The sequence below is a fragment of the Setaria viridis genome, chromosome 9, assembly GCF_005286985.2.
Source record: "Setaria viridis chromosome 9, Setaria_viridis_v4.0, whole genome shotgun sequence".
In the NCBI taxonomy this organism is placed as follows: Eukaryota; Viridiplantae; Streptophyta; class Magnoliopsida; order Poales; family Poaceae; genus Setaria; species Setaria viridis.
The window spans coordinates 38,212,424-38,224,872 of NC_048271.2; the positions used below are offsets into that span (position 1 = coordinate 38,212,424).

Genomic DNA, 12,449 nt, shown 5'->3' on the forward strand with positions numbered 1-12,449 from the left:
ATTTCTAGCAAATTACTACTAATTTCTTCTAATTTTACAATAACATGAATCCCACAAAGTCTGGAATGTTTATACAAATTTCAACAAATTAGTAGTACTTTGTAAGAATTTCTACCAAATTTCTACTAATTTATACATGTTTATTGGAATTTCTAGCAAATTACTACTAATTCCTACTAATTTGAATGAATTTCTACAAAATTTCTAACTAATTACTACTAATTCCTATTAATTTGATTTTCTAATTAATATACAAATATCTATTGATTTTCTAACTAATTTGCTAATTTCTATTTATTTTTCTAACTAAAAAACAAAAAGGCCCTTGCTGACGCAAGCCGGTGGGCTTGCGTCAGCAAGAGCACTTCGTTCCCGGCGCTAGTGCCGCGGACCTCGCGCGGTCGACGGTGCCTAGGTTGGGCGACGAGGTGGCCGGGTCGGCGGGACGTCAGGACGGCGGAGGCGAGGACGGAGCGAGGTGGCTACGGCAACGACTAATTTCTAACCTAGGCGGAGCCCTTCGTAATGGCACCCGGGACTAACTAAGTACTACTAATTACTACTAATTTCTACTAATTTGTTTTCTAACTAATATACAAATATCTATTGATTTTCTAACTAATCTACTAATTTCTATTCATTTTCTAACTAAAAAATAAAAAAGGCCCTTGCTGACGGAAGCCAGTGGGCTTGCGTCAGCAAGAGCCCTTCGTTCCCGGCTCCAGTGCCGACGGACCTCGCGCGGTCGACGGTGGCCTGGGCGACGAGGTGGCCAGGGCGGCGGGATGGCGGCGGCCAGGATGGAGCGAAGCAACGCCGGGCGAAGGCGGCCGGCGACGAGGGACGATGGAGGCGGCGCGCGCGACAGAGGCGGCGACGAGGAGGCCCCACGATGGACGAGGGCGCATCGACGACAGAGGAGGTGGCGTTGACGGAGGCGGCGACGAGGCCCCACGATGGAGGCGGCCGGTGGCGACGAGGTCCAGGCCGGGGACGCGACGAAGGAGGATCGAGGCGGGCCGGGCGATGGAGGAGGAGGCGGGCCGGGCGCGGGCGAGGCGGTTGGGCGGCGGGACGACGATGGTCGGGGCAATGGGGGACGACGACGGTGGCGGCCAGCAAGGGAGGCGGACGGGCAGCGATGGAGCAGGCGAGAGGGCGCAGGATCTTGGTGAAAATTTGGCTAAGTGTAACTGGCGTGGGGGGTAGAAGAGGCTACAGTGCCTTTTATCCCCCCCCTTTTATCCCGATTCGTAATGGCACCCGGGACTAAAGGCCCTTTTGTCCTGGGTCCCATCACCAACCGGGATAAAAGCCCCCCCTTTTATCCCGGTTGGTAACTGTAACCGGGATAAAAGGGTACGTCCCCCCGACGGGAATGGAAACCTACCCTTTTATCCCGGGTGCCAACACCAACCGGGACAAAAGCCCCCCCCTTTTATCCCGGTTGCTAACTGTAACTGGGATAAAAGGGTACGTCCCCAGCGGGAATCGAAAACTACCCTTTTATCCCGGTTGCAGTTGTCAATCGGGATAATTGGGGGGCCTTTTCTCCCGGTTTCAATTGGCACCTGGGATAAAAGGGCCTTTTCCCACACTTTCATCTCCCGTCTGTTTTTTGGAACAGGATTTTATTTATGTTTTCACTGCATTTCAGGATGCAAAAATAAAAAACTTCACATATTTTATACATGCAAAAATATATTTAATTAGCAAGTATATTGACAATAAGTGTGATTTAGTCATTAATTCTATACTAGTTTGTTTGGCCTCTAAAATAATTATTTTACTGCATCGCTGTGATCAAGAAATTATTCAATTAAAAAATTTCAACGCGCAAAAAAATCCATGTATATATGTGGTTAACATTGTTTATGTTTATCTAATAAATCTTCACCTAACAAATTTAAGAACACATGAAATCATATATAGGGTAAATTAAAAATTGTATCAAGTAGTACACAAAGGTCATGTAAATTTAGCACATTACAATACAACGTTGTAAAATTTCTTCTTCACGAAAGTTCCTTGATCATGATCGTGTCATAAGTACGGAGCCTCTTCTTTGGATAGAAGGATGCTTGGATCAACTTCAACTGCGAATGGAGGCATGCCATCAAACTGATCATAATCATCTGATTGGTCTGTTTTATCCTCGACTCCCACGATTTTTCTTTTACCTGGAAGAACTATGTAGCATTTTGGCTCCCATGTCTCTTCTGGATTTCTCTTAGGTTTGCTACACATGTCCTTCACATAGAACACCTGATGCACATCATTGGCAAGTACGAATGGGTCATCACTGTATCCAGTCTTGCTTAGATCTACTATTGTCATTCCGTACTGATCTTTGGTTACGGCAGTTAGCTTCACCCAATTGCAAAGAAATAGAGGGACGTATAGCGGTCCGTATTCGAGTTCCCATATCTCCTTATGAAACCATAATACGACTCCTTGCTATTATTTCTATCTATGGCATCTATGCGGACACCACTATTCTGGTTCGTGCTTTTCGAGTCCTGGGCTCTCATGTAAAATGTATAACCATTTATCTCATAGCCTTATAATTTCACGATTGTGCTAGCAGGTCCCCTGGCTAACCAAGCGAGCTGTGGGTGAATCTCAAAGTTACCCATAAGTTGTTGGCGCAACCAGGAGGGAAAAGTTTCCATGTGATGATGTGTAAGCCAAGCATCGGATTTGGTTGGGTTTTTGGAAACTACCATCTGCCTATGCTGCTCGATATACAGAGACACAAAGGATGACTGTTGTAGAATAGTGTAGTGTGCCTTGTCGAACAAATCAGTATCATTGCTCAAACTTGATTTCCTTCCAAGGGTGCCCATTCCCCGAAGCCTCCCCTCGTGGCGTGAAGTTGGAACCCCAATTGAATCAATTGAATCAATAAAATCAACACAAAACTCGATCACCTCCTCTGTTCCATATCTATTTAGCTTCATATATTGTGGACAGTAATTTATTATTCTCGGGAAGAATCTTCTTGATAATGTTCAACATCCCCTGAAATGTCTTATCGAACACACCATTTTCTACCTTCCATTGCACAAATTCTAGTGTCGTACCTAGTTTTTTATGGCCCTACTGGCAATCTGGGTACAATAATTTTTGGTGATCATCTATCATGCGCTGCAACTTTGCTGCTTCCTTCTCAGTTTCACAATCCCTGTGTGCATCTCGTAGCATTTTACCAAGGTCACCAGTAGGGCCATTTTCTGCAAACTTATCTTCATCAGCCTCGTCCATTGTAGTATCTGCAAAAGCTTGGCCTGCAACCCAGTCCAGAATGCTATCATATTCCTCCTCCTCCTCGCCATCTTCCATTACAACCCCTCGTTCACCGTGCTTGGTCCAAACTAAATAGTGATGTATGAAACCGTATCTAAACAAGTGGCTGTGAATAGTCCCCCAGGAATCCTTTGAATAATCCTTCTTGTTATTGCATTGGAAGTATGGACAACATATGAACCCATTCTCTAGCTTGTTTGCTTTGGCCACTTCGAGAAAATAATGCAAGCCATCAATAAACACCTTGCTCCGCCTGTCTGCATTATACATCTATTGCCGGTCCATCTGCATCGTATTACGCATGAAAATGGATTACACTTGACAATGGATTACGCGTGAAAATTGATTACACTTGAAAATAGATTACGCGTGAAAATTGATTACACTTGAAAATGGATTACGCTTGATAATTGATTACACTTGAAAATGGATTCACGATTGAAAGCATGTCAAATGTTGTAGTGCAAATAATGCTGAAAGTTTAGATATAGATACAAATACACATTTTTAAATTAAAGATCCAAACAACATGATACAATACAACAAGCCATCCACTGATTACTATCTAGGACGACTTTAAGCATCCTTGGGCGGTGAAGACGAAGGTTCCGCTGACCCAACCTCATCCTGTGGTTTATTTGTGCCGCCTGAAACGGTAGTACTAAGTGGACGTGAAACACCCGGGACTGAGGGTGGAGCATAACGACCACCAAAAGGAGGTTCCTGACCCGCGGCAACAGCTTCTTCATGACATTTCTGCAAATAACGAAGCATTGCTTTTTCCAACGCGCTCATTTTCTTCGGCTTATACTGAGGGCCAGCTATGATTTTCCCCTTGCCGAAAGAGGAACGACGATCGCCCCCACCATCGCCACTTCCTCCAGTAGCAGAAGCTATCTATGTAGAAAAATTCTTACCTTAACACTGCAGAAGTTGTTAAACTTGAAGACCGTGATCATCTCGCGAGCATGTCCTCAACTGGGCGGCACCGCACTTCGTCATGAAAGAGGTTCGATGCTACGGAAAATGGGACACGGTCACGATGTCCGTATCCACTCTTTCTCGTAGAATCGAACCTCCTTCTTGACATACGTTGCTGCTCGGCGGAGAACATCATCACAGAGATGAACACGGTATGCAAGTTCAACAAGTATGGATTTGAAAAATCATATTGAATTTGATAAGTTCAACAAGTAGTAGAAGCCATCTATGTACAAAAATTCTTACCTTAGCACTGTAGAAGTTGTTGAACTTGAAGATCGTGATCATCTTGCGAGCATGTTCTCAACTGGGTGGCACCGCACTTCGTCATGAAAGAGATTCGATTCTACGGAAAAGGGGACACGGTCACGATGTCCGTATCCGCTCTTTCTCGTAGAATCGAACCTCCTTCTTGACATACGTTGTTGCTCGGCGGAGAACATCCTCGCCGAGATGAACAAGGTATGCAAGTTCAACAAGTATGGATTTGAAAAATCTTATTGAATTTGATAAGATAAACCGTCCAGACAAGGTAGCATCATTCTTAAACCACTGTAAGAATACATACTATATATGACACATCAATCTCCCTCACATTCTAGCTCAAAATAACTCTCCATTTTCTACTTCATCACATTCTAGCAAATAATGTTTCCATCTTCAAAGCATAAATCAAAACATAATACAAGGATGAAGTAGCAAACCTTCACAACACTTGTGTTGGCTGAGTGAAATTCCCACGAAAATGAGGGAAAAAAATTCGGGCAGCACCTCCCTTGCTTCGGCACCACCGGAGAGTAGGTGAAGCTCAGCTCTGTGTCTATGTGGTGGACTGGCTCGGGCTGGAGGACAAAGAAAGGCCTCTATCTTGGTATATAATGGGGATGAGTTTTTATCCTTGTTAAAAACTCCAACTGAGACAAAAAGGAACACCTTTTGTCCCGGTTGAAAGTTTGTCCCTTTTGTCCCGGTTGGAGGCTCCAACCGGGATTAAACCTTTTGTCCCGGGTGGAGGCTTCAACCAGGACAAAAGGTCCACCCTTTTATCCCGGTTGGAGCCTCCAACCAGGACAAAAGAGTCACGCCACCGACGCCCAGGAACTAGCCGTTGCAACCGGGATTAAAGGGGGGCCTTTAGTCCTGGTTGCAAATACCAACCGGGAGTAAATCTCCCCTCCATTTTTGCCTACCGTGACGCACCCCCTTTTGTCCTGGGCTAACTTTAAACGGGATAAAAGGGGGCGCATCGAAAGTCTATTCTTTGTGCTTGTTCTTTGAGTCCAGGGCGTCATCTATGGATGCTTGAGCCTCCATGTATTATTGATGTACAAGCTAACTGTTTGGAGTAAAGAATATTATTTCCTGCCTTTTCTCAAAGAAAAAAAAAAGCTACGGCAGCGTGTGGCACGAGCTGGCCGCAAAAAATTCGCTGCAGGTGGCTGGCTGCAGCCAGCCTTACCGAATAGGCTGTTACACTCTTCTAGCACAGAAGGTACTTAAGTCCTTGAATATTGTGAACAGTCAACGCCTCCTCAAAAAGCTACTTCAATTCTTAATTTCAAAGTTTTAGATAACGGAATAATCAGTCAGTAAAACCGGTAGTGTTAAGTTGTCCATATTACAGGAAGAAAAATTGGTGCACTTATCAAATAAGGCAGTTGCTGAGTCGAGCAACTTGAACCGGTTTCTTCTCCCTGAATGGCCAACAAATCATCTTCACATCTCAGGATATAACCAAAGGGTAACCGAGGAATGGTGGTAACTAGCCTCATATGTTAGAAAATGAATTGCAGTAGCTAGGTCGACAATAAAAATAAAAGATTACAATCATAGCTTAAGATTAACATATTGCACGCTATAGTTTCTTCATGTAGCTGCCATCACTGTTTGGACCAGTCAGCTCTTGGAAACCAGAACACCTGTACAGATTTACATGGAAGAGGATGCATGAGATATCCTATTAACTCCTGATATCCAGCCAAGCACAAAAAGCTTTGAGGTACCACATTAGAAACTAGAGCTTAAGTTCTTGAATACTTGTAGAACAAAGCTTACCTCAGATTTTGTCATGATGAATTTGTTATTTGGGAGATATTCCTGGTGCAAGATTTGCTGCTTTTCTGCGGGCCTTCTGAACCTATCAATCTTGAGATTTTCTTAGCTTGATCACAAGATTGGCTTGCCAAATCACCACATACTTCGCCTCTAAGTCATCTGGAATGATGGTTCATCGAATGTGGATGCATTTGGAGGGCGAAATGAGCCACGCCGATCAACCTATGGGCCTTGGGCTGATCGGCCATCCCTCTTTTGGGCTTCGCTAGTGCTCGTCTTTCTCGTACAGGCCCCTTGTGTTATCCAAAGTTCAGGTCCAAGTCTAGCTCGTACAAAAGTCGCATGTTATATCGTATTTCTTGCCATTTTGCAATATAGTCAAAAATACAACACATATGAAAATATAGGGTTATTTCACGGCCAAGTAGCAGGTTAGTATAAGATTTAGTCCAAAAACACCACTTAAATAACATTAAAAAAAGTAGCAATAACGAGCACCAACAATCCCCCATGCTTAAACCTTGCTCGCCCTCAAGCAAATCCAGGATACTTGCTTAATCAGGAAATCAGCATTGCCCTTCGATGTCATTCCTACACTCAGTTATACATAACAAGACACATTGCTCTTCTAAGTATTTAGCATTTAAAGTTCATGTTATGCCCGCCATTTTTCATCATGGAAGATAGACTAGCAATAAAAAACATGCCACAAGTAAAATAAATGCAATGCTCTTGAACTCAAGTGAACTTCAGACCTTTACCTTATTCCATTGCGGAGAGTTTTTCAAAAAGATACAAATCCAACATAAGTGAGACTCTCTTGCAACAGTTTGCGGAAACACTCATCTCATCAAGTCACTCAAGTTTATACTAGATCATTTTTGACCTACTCTACTCATATATGAAAATGGAAGGCTTTTGTGGAGCTTGGTAGGTAAAAAAATCCTAGCAAAATATTATATATGAAATATTGTTAAACCAAGAGAGGTCTATTGAAATTACTGAGACTTGTAAAAAAAGGCTATGAAAAAATAAGTGTTGGAGAGGGAGTGGGATTAGACATACACGTTTAGATAAGTGGACATGTGCAAGTAGCAAAATGATGATCCCAAGATATAGATGAAGTTCTCGTTATCGGATTGCACATGGTTGGAACAATGAGTATGATATCAATGGGCACGGGTAATCATAAAGTTTCAAGGATTGAGGATTATTTTATTTTTCTCTCTTTTTCTTTTTTCTGCTTTTTTATTTCTTTCCTTTTCTTTTTCTTCTTTTTTTTCTTTTGCTCCTCAGACCTTGTCCAACACAATCAAATTGCACTTACTTTAGTAGTAGTTAGAGATATGATTGATGCACCAACTCCCCCATGCTTGAACATACTTGTCCTCGAGCATGAAAAGTGAAATCTAATAATCGCTAGAGTAAGTATGAAATCATTCGGAAATCTTCATGAAAGGTCTTGAATCTTCTCAGAGATGCTTCACGCCAAAAGTTAGAGCGAATAGGGGCAGCAACCCCCTAGGCCGATCGGCCTACCACCTTTGGATGTTCGTTTCTTCTTAATTTTTTTCTATGAGCTTATAGTTGTTTTCTCTGACGATTTGCACTGGTTTGGCATAGAGAAATTCACTAGATCTTCATTGAAAATATTTCATACTCATATAATGGGTCGTGGTCAAGGAGGTGTCACAAAAAGATGATTTTTGTTTAGGGCGGATGCCTAGCGAAGTTTGTAAAATTTTCAGTGTAGAAACTCATAATGCATGAACAAAAAGGCTAGCAGGAAAAAAGTTTACATAAAGGAGATAGCTAGCTTCTAAGTCTCAAACCACAGAAATCAATCTTAATCCAACTCATACAGATATAAGTTTGCAATTTAAAGATTTCATCATGAAAGAATATTTAGATTTCATCATGAAAGAATATGCATGTATATAGGCTCTGGTAGGTAGAACTTTGTAAGAGATTCACAAATGTAGACAACATAAGAATTAAATTTTAAATAATACAAGTTATCAGGTCATTAGTAAACTTAAATCAAAGAGCAATATAAAGTATGTGGGTCTAGATTTAGTCATTTAACATCCAAAAATAAAAGAGCCGATATTTATATCAATTTAAGTTCATTAAATAGATAGCAATTAGTCAAGCCATATACAACATTGTATAGGTAAAAGCAAAGGGACAACTTTAATCATTTTTCTACAAGCAAGAGTGTACAAAAATTATTTCATCGTGGTGAGCACAAAGTAATGGTGATTATGATTTATTGAAAACAAAAATAAAACTAGGTTGTCCTCCTAGTAGCCATATTATTAGCGGTAGAGTTATACAAATATTGCATCGAGTCTACGGTTGAAGGCTTATATATAGATGTACATGTAGCCTGCAGCCCGAGAGCCCGGCACGAAGCCCGTATTTTTAGCTCGAACCTAGCCTAGCCCGGCCCGTAACTCTTCAAACACAGGCTGGCCTGGCCCGCATACTCGTTCCGGGCATGGGCCGGTGCCTCAGCCCAACGGGCGGCATGACCCGACATGAAAGCGAACCGCCGACCCGTCACACGAACAGCCGACCAGCCCAGGCAGCCCACCAGTCCACCAACGGTCGGGAGGAGGGCATATATAAGCCCCCCTGGCCGGCCACGCCCCTTTTCGCAAACCCTACCCCATTCTTCCCTCCGCCCACCGCCTCCTCACCTCGACTTCGACTCCTACGCTCCAGGCTCCTCACTTCCTCGGCTCCTCCCGTCCCGTCCTGCACCCGTAGTCCCATGTCCTGGCGACGGCTGATGGCAACCGGCGTGCTGCCTCCTCGCCTTGACTCCTCCACTCCTGGCTCACCTCCTCCGCGCATCCGCCTGACTGCCTCCCTAGCTCCCTGCCTCACTGGTGCCTTGCCAGCTTGCCACCAGCACCGCCTCCTCACCTCGACTCCTCTGCTCCCCGCTCCTTAACTCCTCCCGTCCTACCTTCCTGGATCCGGATCTAGATCCTCCTAATCCTCTTCTTGTTCTCCTAATCTTGTTTCCGTCATCCTCTCTGGCTCTAGGCTGTGGCGTCACAGGTATGTAGATCCTCCTGATCCTTTTCTTGTTCTCCTGATGTAGATCTTCCTAATCGTGTTCTTGTTTTCCCAATCCTCTTCTTGTAGGTAACTGTCTTCTTCTCCTACTTCGGGCTCCGGCGTTGCAGGTAACTGTCTTCTTCCTCCTTATTGTCCTCCTTATCCCCTTATTGTTCTGCTGATCCTCTTGTTGTTCCTGATCTTGTTCTCCTATTTTTCTTGCAGGTATCTGTCACCCATCGGGTGCCGTGCGCCGTTGAGTGACGGAGTGGTTGAGGCCTGAGGGACACCCCGGCTGCTGCCTGCCATAGGAGGTCGTCGTGATAGACGAGAACTACACCATCAACGACGACCTAAGGGCCTGTGGCCTGCCAGGTAACTTCTTTCTGATCCTCTTCTTGTTCTTGTTCTCCTGATCATCTTCTTGTTCATCTTCTTATTCCTGTCTTCCTGATCCTCTTCTTGTTCTGTTCTATCAGGCGACGATGAAGATGACATGGCTGCCGGAGCCGTGGCACTCTTCGGTAGCTCTACTACTCTCGTCAATGTGGATGCTGCCGATGCCGAAGGTACTGCCCCATCTTCTACCCTGACTACATCAATGGGCACCAGTGTCCGCAGGGGGAAGCGGCGATCTACTGCCTGGAATGACTGGAACGACTTTGAGGAGTTGTTCCAGGAAGGCGCCAACAGGAAGAAGGTAAGGTACACTGCCAAGTGCCGTCATTGTTCTCACATTCTTACTGGCCGGTCTTGTGCTGGTGCTGGGCATTTGCTCCGACACCAGAAGATGTGCTTGGCTAAACAAAACCATTCTTCTCTTATTCAGTCACAACTGCAATTCCATTCTAATGGCTCAAATATTAATCGGGAATACAAGCCTGATCTTGCTCGCAAAGAATTCTGCCGGTTGATTGCTAGACTTGATCTACCCCTAGGCTTTGGTGAGACAGAGGCATTTGTGGAATACATCCAGCGTGCTCATAACCCTCGTTTTGCTAAAGTTTCTAGACAGACCACTTCTAGAGATCTTACCAAGTACTTTGCCGAGCGTCGTGTTTCTCTTCTTGATACTTTGAAGTCTCATGTTTCCTCTGTCTGTCTTACTTCTGATATTTGGTCTGCAATGCTAAGGAGGACTACCTTAATGTTGTTGCACATTTTGTTTCTACTGATTGGGAATTAGAGAAGAGAATCATTGCTCTTAGGTTGATTGATTGCTCCCATTTTGGTGTTAACATTGCTGAGCATATTGAACAAGTAGTTTCTGAGTTTGGTTTACAGGATAAAATTTTCTCTATCACACTTGACAATGCTTCTGCTAATACTTCTGCCATGTCCACACTTATTCCCAAATTTGTTGGCTATCTAGGTCCAGATCCTGAACCTCTTGATTCTGATTCTGATAAAGCACTTGTTGGTCTTTTGCATCAATGCTGTGCATGTCATATTATCAATCTCATAGTCAAGTCTGGTTTGAAGAGGATCAAGTCTTATCTTGAGGCTTTTAGGACTGCAATCTCTTTTTTGAACTCTTCTAATCAACGCATTGCAGCTTTTTCCATAACTTCTGCATTGTTAAGGGGGTATGCCCTCGTAAGTTTGGTTTAGATATGGATGTGAGATGGAATTCTACATATCTCATGCTCAAACATCTACTACCATATAAGACTATCTTTTCTATCTTTATTTCTGCTCATTATGGTTTGCACAATGGCCAGCCACTTTTGACTGAAAGCCATTGGGTAATTGCTGAGAAAATTTTGTTGTTCCTTGAAATATTTTATGATTCCACTGTTGCTTTATCTGGTGTTTACTATCCAACAAGTCCTTTTATGTTGCATCATATTATTGAGATTGATGGCCATTTGTATGGCCAAGATTCTGATCCATTGCTTAAAATATTGTTGTTCCCATGAAGCTTAAGTTTCTCAAGTATTGGCAGAACATACCTCTGTTGTATTCCTTTGCATTTATTTTGGATCCTAGAGTCAAGGTGAGAGGTTTTCATAATGTTCTCCAACTTCTTTCTCAGATAGTTGGTGTTGATTACTCTTCTTATTTCACTGAGGTAAGAACTGAATTACATAAGTTGTTTAACAAGTATGAAAACAAGTTTGGTGTAGTTAGGACGCAAAGGCCCCTCAACCTACAGCTGCTACTGGTAAGAAAAGAATAGCATGGGGTAAGATCTTTGGTGGTCCTGGTCCATCTGGTTCATGTGGTTCCCCTGTTCTTTCATCTACACCTCCTATATCTCCTACTTCTAAGCTGTCATCCTACTTGGACAGTGATATTATTACTTGCTATGACAATGACTTCAACATACTTAGTTGGTGGCATGAGCATAAGCTATCCTATCCTATTTTATCCATACTTGCTAAAGATGTTATGTTTGTTCCAGTTTTCACTGTTTCTTCGGAATTTTGTTTTAGTCTAACTGGCAGGGTGATTGAGGAGTGGTGCCGACGGTTGTTGTCAAAGACGGTGGAGATGCTAACCTGCCTCAAGGATTGAGAGTTGGGAGATGCAAGCCCGCAACATGATGTTGAGAAGGAGGTCAATGAACTGGAGGAAACTTACAAAAGTCCCTACCCAGACCAAGATGAAGGCCAAGCTAATCAGTAAGTCCATTACTAACTCATCTTTTGTTCAATTGTTAAACACTTTCAATTGCTAACATTTATGTCGTTGTGCACCTCGAGGCCTACCCCAGGAGCAAGCTGAACTACTGGAGGGCTGGAGGATGAAGCTGAAGCCTATTGGACTTGGACTGTGGCCTGTTGGTGTTGGCTTGGCCAGTTGGGTGTTGTAGTTCTATACTTTTATGTCTATGTGTGTGTGTCTCAATGGCTGTAAACTGTAATGTTGAATTGAACTTGAGTCTTGAGCTAGCTGTACTCTTTTTCCCTTCCTAGGGTTTTCTCACAAGGGTGAGTTTTTACCTAGGAAGGTTTTTAATGAGGAAGCCAACACTTGATCACATAGATCAAGTGTTAACAACTCTAATAATTCCTTTATTATGAATTTCTGTGTGA

At 43.3% G+C, this 12,449-nt stretch overlaps 1 pseudogene; it reads left to right on the plus strand.

The window, feature by feature from the left end:
* LOC140221198 (uncharacterized) overlaps positions 1-11,928 on the plus strand; it is a 30,107-nt pseudogene extending 18,179 nt beyond the window's left edge.
* The last annotated feature ends 521 nt before the right edge of the window (positions 11,929-12,449 follow it).